An 18623-nucleotide genomic window follows, 5' to 3' on the forward strand; every position below is an offset into this window, starting at 1 on the left:
TTCATCAGTATCAAATGTTCTCCTCTGTGAGGGGAATAATTAGAAATGCACCTAAGGCTTGTGCGACAGAATGAAAGAAAACAGTTTGCATTAAAATTAAGTATCATATAGTCCCCAGCAGTCTTGATTACTATAATTTTATTAGCATAAATCTGATATATCAAGGGACTGTATTGTGGCCTTGCCTTCGCCAAAAGCCAAGTGCTGATGCAGAGGGACTGAGTGTGACAAGACTTTGCACTGAGCAAGACCTAAGTGCCATCAGCCCTGGTCTGACCTGCCTAGTGCCTGTGGAGTCTGTGCAGAGCCCTGCTTGCTCTACGCCCGGCTGCGCGGCCGCCGTGGCGAGGCTGGTGGGGACATGCTCCCCCGTGGGAGCGCAGCGCCTGGGATGGCCGTGTCGGAGTCTGCGGGGATGCAGCCCTGCGTAGGAGCACAGCGCATGGGATGGCCGTGTCGGAGGCTGCAGGGATATGGTCCCGCGTAGGAGCGTGTTGCCCAGGCTGGCGGGGATGTGACCCTGCGTAGGATGGTGGTGTCGCATGTCAGAGCAGCGCCAGTGCCCAGCGCTGGGGCCACTTGGAGGGCGTCTGCTGTGTTTTCCTGGGCATGACAGTGCCTGCTCACTGGAGTGGTCATTGGGGTGGGTGCCCGGTATGGTGGCTGTGAAAAGCTTTTCTGACATGGCCCGTCCCTTGCTTAGTCCATGTGTTTGACTGAATTCAGCAGTGCCATGTTGCTCAGTGTACCTTTCCCTGTGACACCGGGTCACGTAAGCATCTTACTGATACACAGGGCTTTTGTATATGAGAGAGAAGTGAATTTATGTAGGCAGTACTAGCAGTTATTTCATAATGTTGCCAAGACACCAGTGACTGTCTCATTGGCATCTGTGTTGACAGTGACAGGCTACAAAGGAAGGTTAATCTCACAGTCTTAGTGAGGAGGATAAATCAGGCTCAGGTTTTGGTTGTACCAGGGCAGTAGCAGTATGGTGAAATCTACTGAGCTTAATGCTGGGAGAGAATAATAAGAAAATAATTTTTTCATGTTTTGTCCTTTCAATTTTGCATATATTTGGGTAAGGTGGGTTAATTGGTAGGTTGCAGTGACAACTGCAGCCTACTAGGGCATTCCCTCAACGTGGCTGTTCCGTGTCTGCTGAGGGGGAAACTTTTCAGTTATGATGTTTAAGGTAAACAGCATGTTTTTAATATGATTTTGTATATAAAAGATGATTTCATATTTCTTGTCCCAGGATAAGTTAAATTGAGTGCATTTGTGGGAGATCAATGCAGTTGTTTTAATTGGTGGCCTGAGATGTCTTGGTCTTCAGTAGTAGTTTTTTCACTTTCTGTGATGGATAGTTGCACACTGCAAAAAGGGTGGATGGCAGCATTGTTGCCTATGTCTGTGTTTACATGGCCCTGAGCAGGAAATCAGCTTAATATCCCAAAGCACTTTTCAGAAGTCTGGATGCTCTTTCCTCCTCCTCTTACCTTTGTTGGCTGCGAGGGCTCAGGGCCAACATGGAGCTCAGAGCAGCACGTCCGAGGGCCGCCCCCTTCCTGCTGTGGCCTGGAGGAGCGACGCTGAAGGAAGGCTGCAGCCAGGGCCGCGTCCCTCCCGTGCCTCTGCTCCAGGCCAAGGCTCTCGCGTTGGGCTCCAGCTTCAGGTCCCGCCGTGTTGTGGGCAGAGCTGCTTGTGGCCGTGGGCTCCCCAGCCCGGCGAAGAGCTGCCTCATGGCTGTGGACTTGCCTGGGGATCTGGGCTCTTGGTCAAACCTGGCTGCTGTTCCCAGTCCTGCCCTCTTTACTCGATGGAGCTGATGAGACAGGTCCTGGCTGTCGAGGCTCATGTGCTCCCAGTTCACTGGCCTGTCCTGCATCCTGACAACTGCAAAGCAGCCCCTCACGGTTGAGGTGAGCACCATTAACTTTTGGGCAAGGGTTTTTCGTCCGTTGCTCTTTTTGGAGGTGTTTTAGTTTGTACAAATAGCCATTCAGCAGAGCCCTGCACCTGGAAATTGCACACATGATGGTCATGAGCACTGAAATAGATTGTGTGAATATAAATACATATATGTTGAAATACATCAATTAAGGCAGCAGAGAATATTGAGCAAACTTTCACAGATATATTATATACTTGCAAAGATTAGGAATGTAAAACTGGAAAAAGTTACTGGTAATAATCTAGAGTGTTTGGTAAATCCTTGAGACTTTACAGCAAATGGCAGAAGTTTATTATTCTTGTGTGTATATTTATTTTAGAATTTACAGCTGAGCAGTCCTGTGAGGTTGCAGTTGAATGCAATATGGAAATTGGATTTGTGGAGTCCTGAGCAGCATTAGCTGAATTAGTTGTTTATTTCTTTTAATGAAGGAAGTGATAGACTCTTTCCAAGGTAGTATGGTTTATTCATACCACACCTTCCTCCAAAGATTTACTCTCAAGGCTATGAAGCCTGACTTTATTAGTTTGGCTTTAGCTCTGAATCCAAAGGACCTTTTACTTAGTACTTGCTCTACATTAAGAAATATCAAAGGATCCTTTATATTTACAGTTTTTGACGATGCATAAGCCTCACAGGCCTTTCTTTTTAAATTAAACAAAATCTGAAGTGCAAACTATGCAAACACGTTTTGTTATTCTCCTCTCCAAGTTGCCTCTTAGCGTTTTATCACAGTGAGCATGATTGGGTTAGTGTAGGGGTTTTTCTCCCAAGCACCTGTTGTGCCAGGATACAGGGAGAAAAAAATCACTGATTTTTGTGCCTGGGAAAATTGGGCCTGTTCTCCTTGGAGAATTACATCCACATTGACAATTAAAATCAAACGTCCATCACTAAAAGAGTGATTCTGATCACATATTGATTCTGGCTTATCTGTAGCATATCTTAAGTGCTCTTTTCCTAATTAATTAACAATTATACATTACTGTTATATGCTGTTAATGTTCTGATCTCACATAGTTCAGCAGGCACCCACTTCCAGGTGGAATCTGAAGGTGAGGGGCAGAGATCTCTGTGGAAAAGCATTCTGTGTGCTGCTTCATCAGGATTAATTGTGGGAAAGGTAATGGGCATGGGTGATGGGAAGAGCTCCCATCAGTGAGGTTTGAATCTAATTAGTAAATTAGGGGATTGCTATAGTTGGTGAATTTCAAGTGCAATAAACAGGAAGAGTGAGTTAAATCCTTCACTGACAAGCAGATGTATGCAGAGTAATTAGTGCCCTTGTCATGTACCCAGGTAATGGTTTATCTCCCTGCCACAGATGCCCGGTTTTCATCATAAAGAAATCATCTAATTTATCTACTCCCTAGATTCTCCACATGTTAAAAAAGGACTCATGTTTTGTTTTTATGTTCAGCTGTGTCCTCTATGAAGGTGTCAAACTTTCTGTATTAAGGCTTACATTGGCTTCCTACAAGTTTGTGTAGTTTAACACCTTGGTGGGTCAGTGTAACTTGTTGGAGATGTAAGTGCAACTCATTACAGTAAATGAAAGTAATAATGGGGTTAACAACACTGAAGCCCTTTTCCAAGTATTTTTCTTCAGTGTGGCCTCATCAATCTGGCTTCTCTTTAAGCAAGAATGCTCTCCAGCAGAATCCCCACAATTAAAGTGAAGTATTGATTTCCATACCTAGCAGGAGCAGTAATCTCTCACATAGAGGCAGTATCATGCTGCAGTCAAGCAAATATTGCAGAAATAGAAGGTGGAATAATATAGCCATAGATGAGATGCAGTTCTAGAAATAATGAGAAATGCTATCTAAAGCAGGTGATGTACAGAAAAGGTAAGTATTGTAAATGAACATGACTAGGAAGAGTGTTTTTTTTTTTTTTAATAGGTAATGATGTATTGAATTGAATTGTGTAAATTGAAGTGCAGGGAAGGAAGAAAAAGGTATAATAGTTTGCAGTGGAAAAAGTGGCTGGAGCCTATAAAATATGTGAGATTAGGAAGAGAACAAAGATGAGAATGGCTGATAGAGTTGAAAAAGTAGTTGTCTGTGAAAAGAGAAGCAAAAGTACTGAAAGTAAAGACAACTTATTTTCTTCAGACAGCTTTTGAAAATACCCACAAAACAGCTACTGACAGGATAACATCTACAAAAAAGCAATTTTCAGCTTTTATGTTTCACCTGGTGGGTTGTGGGGCAGGCTGCTTCACTCGGATGGAAAGCAGATGATTATCTTCCTCCAGGGACCAGCTCAACTCTTGGTTAAAGCAAATGCACAAGCTGCACATGTAGACAGTGACCTGGGGGTGGAGGCAGGCTGGCTGCTTGCAAATATGACTGTGTTTACCTTCTGTTGGAAGGCAACGCAGTAGGTGTTTTGACTATTAATTTCCAACAAAACCCAACAATATTTTTTTTCCTTTTTTCTTTCTCTTTTCTTTCCATAGTCACCCAGCCAAATGAACCATGAAAGGTGAACCAGGTCAATGAACAGAAACAAAGCTTGAGTCAGTAGATGCAAAGCCTCAGGCAACACTCACGATGCCTTTTTCTTCCATCTTCTTAGTAACTGTGTAACATGTGTCAGTGATGGATGATGTGATTCTGGATAAAAGCAAAACTGGATATGAGATGTTCAGGCGTCTCCAAGACCATGCAGAAGAATTCAGTATATTTCTGTGAATGCACTTGCACTAAAATCATATTCTTTTAGGAAGCATTCCAGTGTTTCCATAAGGTGGAGCTGAAGCTGAATAAGATGGACCTTATTTACTTACGATGCAAAGATCATGAGATGCATGGATAGGACGTAGATCTTGATTCATTTTAATGTCTATGATAGTGAACTTGCTTTGTGTGTGTGTTGGCTTTATTTTGCTTTTGTCTTTACAAACTTGGAGAAAACCCATACTTATAACTGTGAAGAATATCTGTAGAGATTGTCATCCTGCCTTCTAATTTTCAGTTTGGTTTCTCAGGAATAAAGATCCATAGGTATCTGTGCTTGCTTATCCTAGCTTTTTTCCTTCTTTGTCTCAGTTTTAGTAGTGGATATGACTGTTTTCTTAGAAATCAGGGTGCTAAATATGCAATTAGCTGAACTTTTTATTAATTGCATTCATGAAGGTTTTTGGTTTCTGTCACTTCAACAGTTAAAACATTCCTTACATAATTAAGCTGAAGAACTCTTTTACCAAATAAATATTCATATTACCATTTGGAGATGGAGAAACTAAAGCAACTTTTTTGCTTGCTCAGGAATCAGCCTGCTATGAACCAGGTAGGATGTTCTATTTTTCTCTTGGAAAGAACACAAGACCACTGTCCATATTTCAGGAAAACAAACAAAAAAACCCTCAAAACCTCCAAAAAACACCGTATCATAGTTGATATAAACGCTGCAAGTCAGATGTGCCTGCAAAATTGGAGAGAGAGATGGAGGAAAGGTTTTTAGAGGTTTGTGGCCTATAATATAGGGACAATTGTACAGAAGATTTCCTGAGAGAGGATGTTGTGATATGTCGTTCCCAGCTCACCTACCCCTTTCCTTAAAGAGAAAAGCTCCAGACCTTACAATTGGATAGTGAGTGTGGCTTTCTTTGAGGAAAGCAATCAGGAATTGTGCGTTTTTTTTTGTTTGTTGTTTTTTTATCATTTATTTTTGTTGGGGTTTTGTTTGTTTTTTTTAATCTAGAATTTCACTTTATTCTGCGCACTTAATATGTTAACACAGTCATACTCCTGTAAGGAGGTAAGCAAGTATCTAGAAAAAGTGCAAAACACCTGCAGCTGTGCTGTCCTGGTGCCACTGACCTTCACCACACAGTATTTTTATGGTTTATCTGCTTGTGAAAGCTGTGCAATCTTAGAAACTTAATTATTTATTTTGTATGACTAGTAGTATAAGCAGAAATATCTTGGAGTGTTCTTTGGAATGAAAATACTCTCAGGTATTCAAGTTGTATGTATTATACTTGAAGGCATACTTGCCAAAATGAATAAATGATATCTGAGGAAGTCTACAAGGAAATTATGACTAAATCAATGATAAGGCTGATTGCAAAGACGTGGGGATGGCAAAGTTGCAATTTTTCCTTGCAAGCGTCTTGTTCCTCTGGCAATAAAAAATGAAATATAAACCGTAAACATTCTCCAAATGGGCCCGGAATAACTCAGGTATTTTTGTTATCCAGTCACCGTGGATTTGCGAAGTTACTTCTCCCAACATAAAATATGATTTCAAACAGTTTCCTGAGTTGGTGTAGGGGTTGTTACTTATGAGTGCCTGTCCTTTTTGCTGAGATTTGAGTGCACTAGTGAGGCAATGGCCTTTCATTTCTGATTCTTCCCCAAATAAAGCCTGGTACACTGTCACAGACTGTTTTTGTAGGATTAATGTTTGTTTATCATCTACAGGATTGTAGAAAGAGGGGGGGGGCGGGGAAAAGGGCAAATGAATATTTGGTTGCTTTTCTAACTGGGTCTTAAATGAGCCTCCCCTTTGGCTGGGCCAAGCCAACAGAATAGGCAGAAAGCAAAACAGTAAGACGATAGATGTGACAAAGAAAATTGAGAGAAGCGTGTAAAGAAATGACTTATCATGCTGAGGCCTTTGGTTTTTCCTCTTCATTTCATTCATGGGTTCAACAGCGTAGGGAATTGATTCATCATGCAGAATTATTTCACTTAGTTATTCTCAGGTCTCTAAGTTAATAAATGGCATGCGGCCTGGAATAGATACTGTCATCTTGCTAGAGAGTGTTAAATTAAATAGTTAGAGGCTAAAAGGCTTAATTCATTTTGATCATCAGTTTAGACTTTAGAATTCCCGTCTCAAAAATATTTATGCTATGTGAGTTTCATTCCTTTATGCAGAAGGTACGTTTGTCGCTTGTCATTCTTCACTGTATGGAACCATTTCAGTCAACCCTTATCTATTTTGGTGATAGTTTGCTATCACCATAGCCAATAAAACTTCTCCTAATTACATGCACATAGGTTTCAAAATGAGTAGGTCAAGAACAAGTGAAGAATGTAGCTGCGGTGTGTGGCCCATGTGAGCTGTATGCTGATGTCCAGCTGTGCTCCCTGCTCTCCTGCCATCCATGGCGTGCTTGTTCGTACTGCTCTGGGAGAGGGTTTAGGTGTGCCTGGTCCTAATGGAGCAGGCATGTCTCTGTCCCAGGTTTCTGTATGTGTGAAGTAGAGTGCAGATCATAGTATTTATAGGTATGTGCAACAGGAACTTAGTACCTCAGTGAGGACTTGGATATTGCGTGGAAAAAGTATGTGCACAAATGACACCTTAAAGAATAGAGAACTCTGCATGGAACTAAATGACGTTTAGACTTCCTTCAGGCCTATTAAGCCCCTTTTATTGTTTGAACTACTGTACTGCTATGGTTAAGGTGTATTTGGCCTCCAAAGTAGGAACGGTGAACTTTCTTCTTTTACTGTCCTGATTTGGCTTGCATTTCAGACAAGATTTGAAACTCAAAATTTGTCTGCATGCCTCTATGCTAGGCATGGAATAGTGCCTGTCTCTCCAGACTGTACCTGTTCGACAGGTTTATCATTTTCTGTGTGCGTGTTTTCTTCTTTTTTTAACTTTTTTTTCTGTATGAATGACTTCATTCAGTGGTGGAAGACACTATTATGACACATACCAGGAGTCAAAAGTATGCTGGATCTATTTAATGTCAAGAGATTATCATAATCACGTTTGTTAACACCAGAGCTGGAAAAGTTGATTTTAAACATTACCTGAGGTTATCATGACTTTTTCTGCCTTGGAGGATAGAAGTACATGTTAAATAGTGATATCGCATCTTGCAGGGAAGGAGGTGGCAGGGGTTGGGAGCATCCTTCATTGTTCCAGAGGCATGGAGATATCCAAGTGGCTAACCAGTAAGAGGAGTATCAGGGCAGCATGCGAGCGTCGTTTCTGGATAAATTACACCTATGGCTCCTCAAGTTTAGCACCCTGAAATCCCCTGTGGGTGCTGCAAATGCACTTTAACAAGGCATTTAATCTCAACCGTGCTTTTCAGCTTGGGTCATTCAGCAGATCTGCTTGTGGCCGCCCACAGCTATGACCTCCATAGGCTATAATCAAAAAGTCAGTGTTATTTATTTAGAACAAATGCGTCTTAAACAAGGGTCTTGCTCTCCTGCAAGTTCATATTTGTCAGTAGGTATCTAAATATCTTCTATGTGGTTATCTAAATATCTTATAGCTTGAAAAGACTGACCTGCCATAAAGATCCTTTTAGGCTTACCTCTCTTTCTCCCTGTCTTTCTGTCAGAGCTCGCTGATCTCACACTAGACAGACCAGAGCAATTCTTATATAATGAGAATAAACTCATTTTTTAACTCCTTTTTGGATTTGAACTGCTGTAATAATGGACAGCTTTTCTATTTTGAGGCTAAATACTCAGATAGGATATTCTTGATATTCTATTTTCTTGTGTGGTAAATCATCCCTTTTTTCCCCCCCCTTTCCAAGTCGCAGTATAAAACTAAGCTTTAGCAACAGAAAATAAACAACTGTGTATCATTTTACAGTATTTCCCACTCCCCGGTCCAACCCTATGTGGCGTCTATAAATTTATTGTATTTTTGTATCGTATCTATTGTATCTAACTAAAAAATAGATTCTGTGCTAACCGCATAGCCAGAGGAGTACAGATGCTTTGCAACAGCCTGTTGTAGTTGGTACCTGTATGTAGTAGCAAATCATTGCTGTGTGAATGAACGTAGCATTTCTAAGAGACCTTTGCTCCTAGGATGAGAGAGTAAAACAACAGTTTATGTTCCCACTGGCCACGTTCCCACCGGCTGCTGGAGCAGACAAGCAGTCTAGACTGGAGTAACTTGCTGCTCTAATTGCTCACAGTTGTATTCATTAGTGGGTGTTTCAGCAATCACTGGGAATTTATATGGAGCAAATGGGGCTAATTCAGTTATTTTTTATTTTTTTAAATCATTTATATAAAAGATTCTTTACCCTGCCTCCCATCTCTTGTATTTTAAGGCAGAATTCAGATGGAAGGCAGCCTGATCACATAACCTTCGTGCTTCCAGCAGCTTGGCAGCTTCATGGCAAGACTGCCTTTAGTAAGGGATGCTACTCTAATTAGACTCTTACTGTGAAATAACATTCAGAATAGCATCATGGAAGGACGAGTGTCTCAGGGAATTGGGGAAGAGATAATGAGATGCTCATTTTTAGTCACTAGCATAAATCTGTCCTACTGTAAGGGAATGTATCCTAGCAGGAGATAAGTGGTGGTCTCAGCTCGCTACACAGTGGGCAAACATTTGCATTACGGATGCAGTCATCACAGCTGCGCTACCTGGCTACATCATTTGGAAGCTACCATTGGATAAAAGTTACACATTAGAGTTTCATAAAGACTCAGTTATGCTTTTTATTGTTACATTAAAATGGTGAAGTTTTAGCGCAGTGCTTTGCTGTGGCTATCTGGAATTGGAGTTTACTGTGAGAGGTTAATCCTAGTGCTTCGTGTAGTGCAGAGAGATATCTAAAGAAGGATTTAAGTTCTAAGGAGAAGCAACCCCAATCACATGAGCAACTACCTTCTGCCATTTCATTTCTTATAGGCAATAAATTACAGTTCTTAAAAATAAAAGTTGACTCTCACCTTTTTACCTTTGACATACATGTTTACTTGCTGAGACAACTGCTTGCAACACAAAGAGTTTTGTGGATCAATCCAAATCAAACCATATCTGGAAACGGAAGGAAGGGACTTCCAAAAGTGTTGAAATATTAAGTTTCAAAACAATTTTATACAATTGTAATTTTTGCTGTAAAAAATGAGCAAACTTTGACTAAGAAAACAAAAAAATAAAATGAAGTTTTCAAAGTAGAAGGTTTCATTTGTCCCCAGCTGAACCCCGTTGACAAGGGTTTGGCACTTCTGTTAAATTATTTTTGAAACAAGCAACATAGCATATTCAAGGGGGAAAAAAAAATCTCATCCAGTTCTTGCAGTTCTACTGTGACAAGATATTTCAGCATTATTGGAGAAGGTGGCGTTAAACGTATGGGAAGGTAGTGACCCTTGGGTCTCATAAGTGAAGCAGGTACCTGTTGCAGAGTTGGCATTAATACATTCATTTAACAGTAGATTTTCTATAAATAGAAAGAAGTGATTGACTTAGTCATATCCTGAAACACACATTTAAGACAACCTTCAAGTGTTAACTGTAAAGTGTTTTAATTTGGTATTTCAAGTGCACCACACAATGTTCTTGTGGAAAATTCTGATGCTAAAAGGGTCTGCACTTTCTAGCCATATGGCACCTTAGGAGGCACACAAGTATACTGTGTCATCAGGCTTCACTTTTCCTGCAACTAGACAAAAGGCAAATAAGAATTCCCAATATGTGCAGTGTCCAAAGGGCTAAAAGGAGAACAGAATCCACTTTTCAAGCCAGTGGATTCTATCTTCCCTCAGTGCTGGAAGAAAAATTAAGATTCCTCACCAGAGTGGTAAGATGCATCACTTGGTTGCGCTCGCACAAAGGAAGAAAGAGGAGGAAAAAAAATAAGTAGAACTATCCCATATCTCCTGATTTTGTTCCTCTTGACAAGATGAAAAGTAAAATAAAAATAGCTTGGTCTGAATTATTTCAGGAATTTCTTTTCAGAACTAGAAATTAAAACAAAAAATCAAAAAGTGGAATTGGAATATAAAACTTACCTGTTCTTTTAAAACTCATTTTTTCAGATTAAAATGTGGAGTTGTCTTCCATATGAATTCACAGCTTCTCTTCTCCCCCAAATATTACTGACTAAAAAAGTTCAGATGTTATCATGAGCCACCTTTTTTTTTCTCTTAACAGGAATCTACAGTCTTTTGTCATTTGTCAGAGTTATATCATTTAACATAAGTCATCAAAAAAAAAAAGCTTCATTAATCAGATAATACACTTATTAAGCTTCGTGCTATCTAGTAGGAGATTTATTATTTTTTTCTGCAAGAAAATTTCCCTTCCTGTTTTTAATATAATGGAGACATTTGTGTTCCCCCCACCCTTCTCCTTCCTGGCTCACCACATTGAAATAAATATTGGAACTGAGGAGAAATAATTCACCAGTAAGAAAGGCATTTAATTAAGGCATTTCAAGTGGAAAGGCTGTGAAGTAAATGGAAATATTTTCTTGTCTGATCATCTTTTGATGTTGGCTTAAAATATCTTTTATGAAATACAAACTTATCTGGGTGTGACTTTTTTTAGGAGGAGAGAAATACAATGTTTACTGCTCTGTGAAACAGAACGGGAACTGGGATCAAACCTCCTTAAACGCCTTATGATCAGCTGTTCTGAAATTTTAATAGAACATCATATGTCCAATTGGCTCAAAGAACTTGCAGCAAAACAAACTTTGACTGAAGTTTGGATCATAGATTTCTCAAGAATTGAACTCTCTTGTAAATGAGAGAGCTGAGCTGTGTGTTTTCCTGTTGTACAAACCATTCTCGGGAGTTTTTCTTCTGAGGACAAGACGACCACCGTCTGATGACGTCCCAGTTGCATGGGGAACTTTGACAGGTGGTTCCTTTGGAGGGAAGGACAAGAAAATGCCATTAACATAAGTACTGTCAGATGCTGCGTCAAATCTCTGCCAGCTCTGTTGGTTCTTGACATCTCATTTTTCCCCATCACTTTTAGTGGGGGGAGGAGGAGGCAGAGTAATCCCTCTTGTGTTGAGCCTGCTTAAAAATAGTTTCTGAAGTGATCTTTTTGCAGCCTAACTTCTTTTTGGCAGATATCATAATTTCTTGCTACTAAGTGTCAATGCCGAAACGGGGAGATCTGATCTATTGCATAGTACCTTACAGAAATAATATGTAGGACAGCTATGTGCAGCTGCTTTAATTATTTACTGCCCAAGTGAGTTTGTACATCCCTAGTCATACTTCCCTTTCAGTGTGCAAAAAAGGCCCTGCACATCTTTACTACAAACGTTTCTCATTTCTCACATATATGAAAGTATACGATTACAGGAATCATAACTCATCTCATAGTCCTAAAGAGTATGCAGTCTGTTACTACTTGCACTGCAAATGATTTTCACTAGGGATGTAGTGGGTTTTTTTGTGTACATGTACACAGAGTGATTCCATATTTTTTTGAGTGCAGGTGCCTCCTTCAGCTATGTGGAGAGAACAGGATCTGGGGCAGTGGCTAAAAGCTGCTGTCTAGCAGAACTAGCGCTGGGGGGTGGCCAGCTGAAGGGCTCTGTATTTGCTTACTGTCTTCCTTTCCTGTGGTGGGCTTGGTATTAGAAAAAATACATGGTGACTGTTGACCTCTACCAGGAAATGTTCAGCAATCTATTTCACTGTGCCATTGCTTGTATGTTAGCTTTGCCTTTTTGACTGAAGGCAGTGATAAATAAAGCGATGTGGAACTGGGGAAAAACCCCAGTGTGTAAACAACTGCAGAGTCTCCTCCTGGAGATACTTTTGTTAATGATCTAGCAGCATTTTCATTATAACCTACCTCACTGTCAGTTTTAGGATTTGTATTTCAATGATGAAAACTTCCTTATGGTAGAAGCTGATGTACAATATTTTAACTCGAGAAAAAATTTTAATTCACTTTTATTTCATATTAATTCATCTTCATAAAACACTTTAAAAACTTCTATATGTTATGAAGCAAGCCATATCTGTTTAAAATAATCTCCCATTGCTATATTTAAATGAATCCACAGAAATTAACATAGTTCTGCTTCAGATCATTCCTTTTAATTCTTTACATATGTTTTATTAGCTTAGAAAAAACTATGATTTTAGACTCTCTGTAGCAATTAAGCAAAATATTGCATAATTGCAGCAACATATGTATGTAACAACTGTCCTACTAAAACAATTTGAACATTTTAATACAGAAAGCTTTAATTGTATTGTTTATGTATATACAAAAGCAAATTATTACTCAGCTGTTAAAGAAAATGTTTTAAAGCACTTTGAGGTCAGTTAGTGCTAAAGCAAGTAACAAGAAGGTTAGAAGGGTTTTGGATAAGCCATAATATTAAGAGTGTATATATATTTTTTTTAAAAAAGGGGCAAAAAACCCACAGATTTGTGAAAAATAGTGAGCCACAATATAAATGAAGAATTGGAGGGAGGAAGAGAAGACTTGCTTTTGAACAGTACCCTCTAGGAAGATGCTCTATTTCGCTGAACTGGATCAAATTATCCAATGACTGTATTCAGTAGCTTGTCGTGTCTGAGGAGAAAACAGAATGTTTACAAGAAATGAGTTTCTGGAGGAGTAACAGTTGGCTTAATTTGAAGAAAAATGAAAGTCTGGTTTAAAAAAAAAATGAAAACACAAATGAGAGGAAAAATAATGGTCTCTAGTTTTTGGCAAAGGGCAAATTGTCCCCATTTTTCAAAGTTTTTGTGAGGTTTCAGCTTCACTTGGTAAGCTTTGATGTAAATTCTAGTGCACCATCAATTACCATTTTTTGAGCACCACTGAGAAGAGTTTGTGTCTGTATTCTTTACACCATTCCATGAAATATTTACATACACTGATAGGCCGTGCCTCGTTTATCCTAGAGAGCCCCAAACTGGACACATGACTGTGGCTCTAGCCTCACCAGTGCTGAGGGGGAGGGTGACCTCCCTTGACCTGATGGCTCTGCTGCTCTGAATTCAGCCCAGTAAGCCTCTGTTGTAGCCAAGGAGGCCATTGACCATCTTTGCTACAGGGGCACCTTGTTGGCTCATGGTTGGCTTGTTGTACACCAAGATGCCAGGGCATTTCTGCAAAGCTGCTTTCCGGTGTGTCAGCCTCCAGCCTGTACTGGTGCATGGATTTACTCCTCTCCAGGTGCAAGATATGGAATATCCCTTTGTCAGACTTTGTGATATTCCTCTCTGCCCACTTGCCCAGCCTGTCAAGAACCCTCTGAATGGCAATGCAGCTGTCCGGTGTGTTGATATTCCTGGCCAGGAGATTTGGCTTTCAGTGGATACCATGCCAATTCAGCATGCAGCTCTCCTTTGGAAAAGATACTTATCTTTCTTTGTCTTTGGAATTATCTTTCCAGCATTGCATGTATCGTTGGGGGAAAAAACAAAAACAAACAAAAAACCTTTTGTCTCACCTTCATTGCATATCCCTATAAGCTGAGTTTTAATCTCAGCTGAGTTTTAATTAACAGGATGAATATCATCATATCCATGCTGGGATTTTGCTGTGGCTATTGCTTGTATGTGTAAAGCCCTCTATGGCAAATAGTAACAGCATGAACACTTAATAGCTTTAATACAGTAAGGATGTATCCTTGGTGGAATTAACACTTTGGAAAGATTCTCCAGTTGTCAGAATGTTGTTCTGAGGACGTGAAGGTTATTTTTATTCTGAGGAGACTTCTGTGGAGGGTTTGTCAAAATGTTCAGCGCTCTTCCCTGTCTTCTGTTCTATCTCTTTCCAAGATCTCTGGAGGAATGCTTTGTACTCCATCACTATTGCAGCTCTAAACAGGAGGGTTAAAAAAAAATGGTGTTTGGGGCTGGTGAACTATGAGTAAAGTCAAGTCAGCCAAAAGCAGCTTTTTGTGACAGTCTAACAACAGTGCATTTAGTACCTTCCCCTTGTTGTTATCTGGAGTATAGTAGAGTATGAAGGTCATAATTTGATATGAATATATCTTATTCTGTCATAAAATGCATTTTCAGAAAGGTTTGTTTTTGTGTGCTTGTGATACAACAGTTCAAGGTTTTCTGTAATTCAGACAAATCTGCATTCGTGTAAGCCATGCCCTGGAAAATGCTAGAGTGCTATTGCCAGGCTAACATGTGTTTGCAACTTTTCAACCTGTCACGGAAAAGGGCACAAGTTAGTTTCATTCTTCTTCATAAATTAAAACTCGCTGATCCCAGGAATGACCTGAGACACTCTCAGAACAGCTGGTGAAAGCGAGGTAGATGTAGTGAGCCTTGTGTGCGTTGCGCAGATGCGGGTCTGTTCTGTGAGGCTTGGGAAGGAGAGGAGGCAGTGGTGAGGACCCAGACCCGCTTGTGAGATGGGATGGAGAGCACCAGGCGTTCGGTGTTGGCCATGCCCAATGCCTGAGCCAGCACTATGGAGCACGATGGAGAGGGCTGGACAGCTCTCATACAGCAGAAAGAAGGTCTCACAGGTTGTCCCAGAGACAACTGCAATTGCGTTAGCAGTGCTGAGCTTGACATTAAATGTCATGTTCAATTGCAGCTTATTTAAGGCGATGCCTGTGGCTGTAGGAGTGGTGAAAAGGCAGATGAATGCTTTATCTAATAACAGCTGGGAGATCAATGGGAGTTTGGCCAAACACTGTTGAAATTGATAGAGAAAAATGTATCCACAACTTTGTGTGAGTAAACTAAGCTTTTTAACCTGAATATTTGATTTAGTTTCTCTCTCTTTTCATTTGTGTTGTTATAATGTAAATACATAATCTCAAAGGGGAACAAAACACTTTTAAACCTGGTCCAGAAAGAACAATGGTGTGGTGGGGTTTTTTTCTTCCCTTTTTTTTTTTTTTTTTTTCCTTCTCCTTTCCCTGAGGGTGTGGGGAGGAAGGGGATACAGAGGGAGGGGAACTGAGCAGTTTAATCAGTCAGTCGTTTATATTCTATGCAAGGAACCTCTTATTTGCTGTTCCCACTAGAAGAGGGTTCTGCCTGCACCAACTGCAGCAGAAGTTGTGCACGGCATGCATAACTGCTGAAAGCCATTTGTCCTTATGTGTATTTTGGCACCTAAAATCCTTGTTCTTCTGGCTTACAGCTTTTCACCATTCCAGCTTGTTGTGTTTCTAAGGATTACCAAGAAATAAGTATAATTTTGTATACTTTCAATTAATATTGGGTACTTTACAAATGTAATGTGCAGTAGAGATTCCCCACGTGCAAGAGATGTTTTCAGATGTCCATTAGTTTCTTCTACAAAATTGCTGGACATCTAGAAAAACTGGACACACAAAGGACAAAAAACACTCTCTAATTGCCCTTGGACAAATTTTGCAATGGGGGGGCAGGTGGGGACATTTCTGTAAGCAGGGGTTGGCTCTAGGTGAAGATCTGCAGCACCCTCCTCAGTGTCACATCACTGATCAATTTGCCAAAGCTCTGATATGTTCATGACAAGCTGGATAACTCGACATTTCTCTCCTACTTTGTCCCTCTCGCTAAGTGGCAATGTAAGAAGTAGATGGATTGTACAAAGATCAGCCTTGATGGCTTATTTTGAAGCCTGTAGTTCTGTAGTGCTGGTGGTCAAACAGTTGTGTGTTATGTCCTCTCACCTGAGCGCTGTAACTTCTGTCTTACTGATGTATGTGATCATCATCGTAGTTGCAGTGCAGGTGCCTTGAAGACTGCCCAAGTGCTGTTGTGGAATTGGGCAGTTGTACATGACCAGTGTAGATTTAAAGCATCATTATCGCTATTTCTGCTGAAGTACTGATGAGAGAGTCCAATGTGGAAAAAGCTCTTACTATGCTAGGTACTAGAAAGACAACTGATAAATTCTGTGTCCCAAAGAACTCCCAATCTGAACTTCAGATGAAACACCCCAGGAGACCAACAAAGAGGCAAGGGACAAATGGCTGAGGTGTCACTGGTAACAGCTGTGAGTCTAAAAATTAGCTGTAGCAGTGGTAGTTTTGCAGGTGCTGCAAAACTGACTGATACCAGATGTTAACAGTCTGTGAGGAATCAGAAAGAGGCAGGTTTTTTAAAATTGCGGAGGCTTTTTTTGTTGTTTATTTGCTATTTTTGATAGAAATAATGTCACTTATATGAAAGTATAAGGCTCTGGAACTTTCCTGTGGCAAATGTATCATTGGGGGAGAGAAATCCAGAATATAGCAATAAAAATCTGTTGATCCTTAGGTGCTGCAGTGTAAAAATGGAAAATTTGTTTGATGCTTTGCAAAAGATAGATATAAATATATAATAAAGGGCTGGACAAGAAGCTCTTGTGTGGCACTGAAAGTGTGAGTGAAGCCCGTGTGGTAACTGCAGGAGAGGGGGTGGACACACTGGTAAACCCACCGACATCTCTGTGCTGAGATGCATAAAACAGAAGTGTAGAGATTCCTCCCTATGTGCATACACATGGTTAAGATGTGTCTCTTCCGGGCCTGTCATTGGTGGAATTCCTGGCAGGAATCTCGGAGACACAAGCCCTTGCAGGCACCAGCCGGCTGTTGCTGGCAGTGCAATTTGCTGCCTTGAGAGGCAGGAATGCAGAGTGTGGTGGTTCACTCTCACGGCAGCATTTTGGGTAGAGCTCACTTTGAAAAGTCTTCAAAGTAAAGATGTCCTTGAAATCATTGCAGATCAGTCAAATACCATGTTATCAGGAGGGCTTGTGCTGTACATGATGGTGTCTGTTGGGAAATTAAACTTAGGACTTTTTCAGGTTTTGAACATGTTTTTTTCAGTAAACAGCTTTTTGTTCAAAAGATTATTTTTATATTTTGTTAAAACTATTCTCTACCAGAACTGAAAACACTTTATTGCCATCCAGGTCTAATCAGGGTTTAATAAAGACTTTAAAAGAAGAGTTCTGATTAGGTTGTGATTTAAGAAAAAAGGAATGGTTTGAAACAGGTGCTGTCATTCTCCAGCTTGTTGAAACAATCAGTTAAAAATGTTTGTTCCTTTGCCAAGCTGTAGCTTTGGGATTTGTTGCTTGCCTTGCTGTCACCAGAACAAACGCTCGTTTCCTCTCAACAGTGTGGCTTCTACCATAGATGTTGGGCGCAGTTGTTGGAAGGAAAACAGATAACAGTAAACTCAAATTGCAGTAAGTAGATTATCTGTAATTTCACTTTTAAGGCTTATTAAAGAAGATTTGATTTGGGGACATAGCTTTGAACCACAAATAAATCTGTTTAAATCACAGATGCTTATGAGCAAACTGGTAATACAAAGTAGTATGTTTGCATGTTCAAACACAGCTTTCTGCTTAGGACTTGGGATTCTGCATAAGTTGTGGTTAGTGTTGTACTATTTAATATAGGATGAAAACAAGTCCTGTGGTTCTTATTTGTAAACACTATCCACGTCTGTCTCTAGTCTGTATTTCCCCAGCCTAATACTTTTCCATAACAATGAGACATTCAGTTCTGAAATATTAATTTGTAAATGTAAAACACATATTTAAAGGCCAATCTGATCTAAGGAAGAAAATAAATGCATCTGGTTGGTAAAATGTCACCAACAACAACAAAAAAATACAATGTGTTTCTAAAATGATTCAAAAATATATTTTCTCTTCAGCTCTCTAGTTCCAATCTTCCTTGGAGAGAATCCCATGAACAATATGTCTTTCTCTTAGCAGGACTGTCTAATATTTAATAAGAATTTTAACCTGCTGATGCTCAATGACTGTAGTGTTTTGTAAAATCTTTGATGAAGTTATTTGGTTATGACAACCAAAATCACTTAATGAAATTCTTTATGGAAGGAAGAGTTAGAATCAGGAACTTATATACAAACCAATAACAAAATAAAAATCCATTCCTGAATTAGAATTGATTTTAATTTTAATGTCATCTGATAAAGTTTTTTTAAAAAAAAAAAAAAAAAAAAAAAAGAGGGGGGGCTATGCA

At 39.9% G+C, this 18623-nt stretch overlaps 1 protein-coding gene across 3 annotated transcripts in view; it reads left to right on the forward strand.

The window, feature by feature from the left end:
- The window catches only part of LRRC4C (leucine rich repeat containing 4C), a 204695-nt gene that overhangs the window by 31493 nt on the left and 154579 nt on the right, over positions 1 to 18623 (forward strand). The window lies entirely within an intron of this gene.

Source organism: Tinamus guttatus, unplaced genomic scaffold (assembly GCF_059628265.1).
Source record: "Tinamus guttatus ecotype Peru unplaced genomic scaffold, ASM5962826v1 Tinamus_guttatus_pri_ptg000240l, whole genome shotgun sequence".
NCBI classification, from domain to species: Eukaryota; Metazoa; Chordata; class Aves; order Tinamiformes; family Tinamidae; genus Tinamus; species Tinamus guttatus.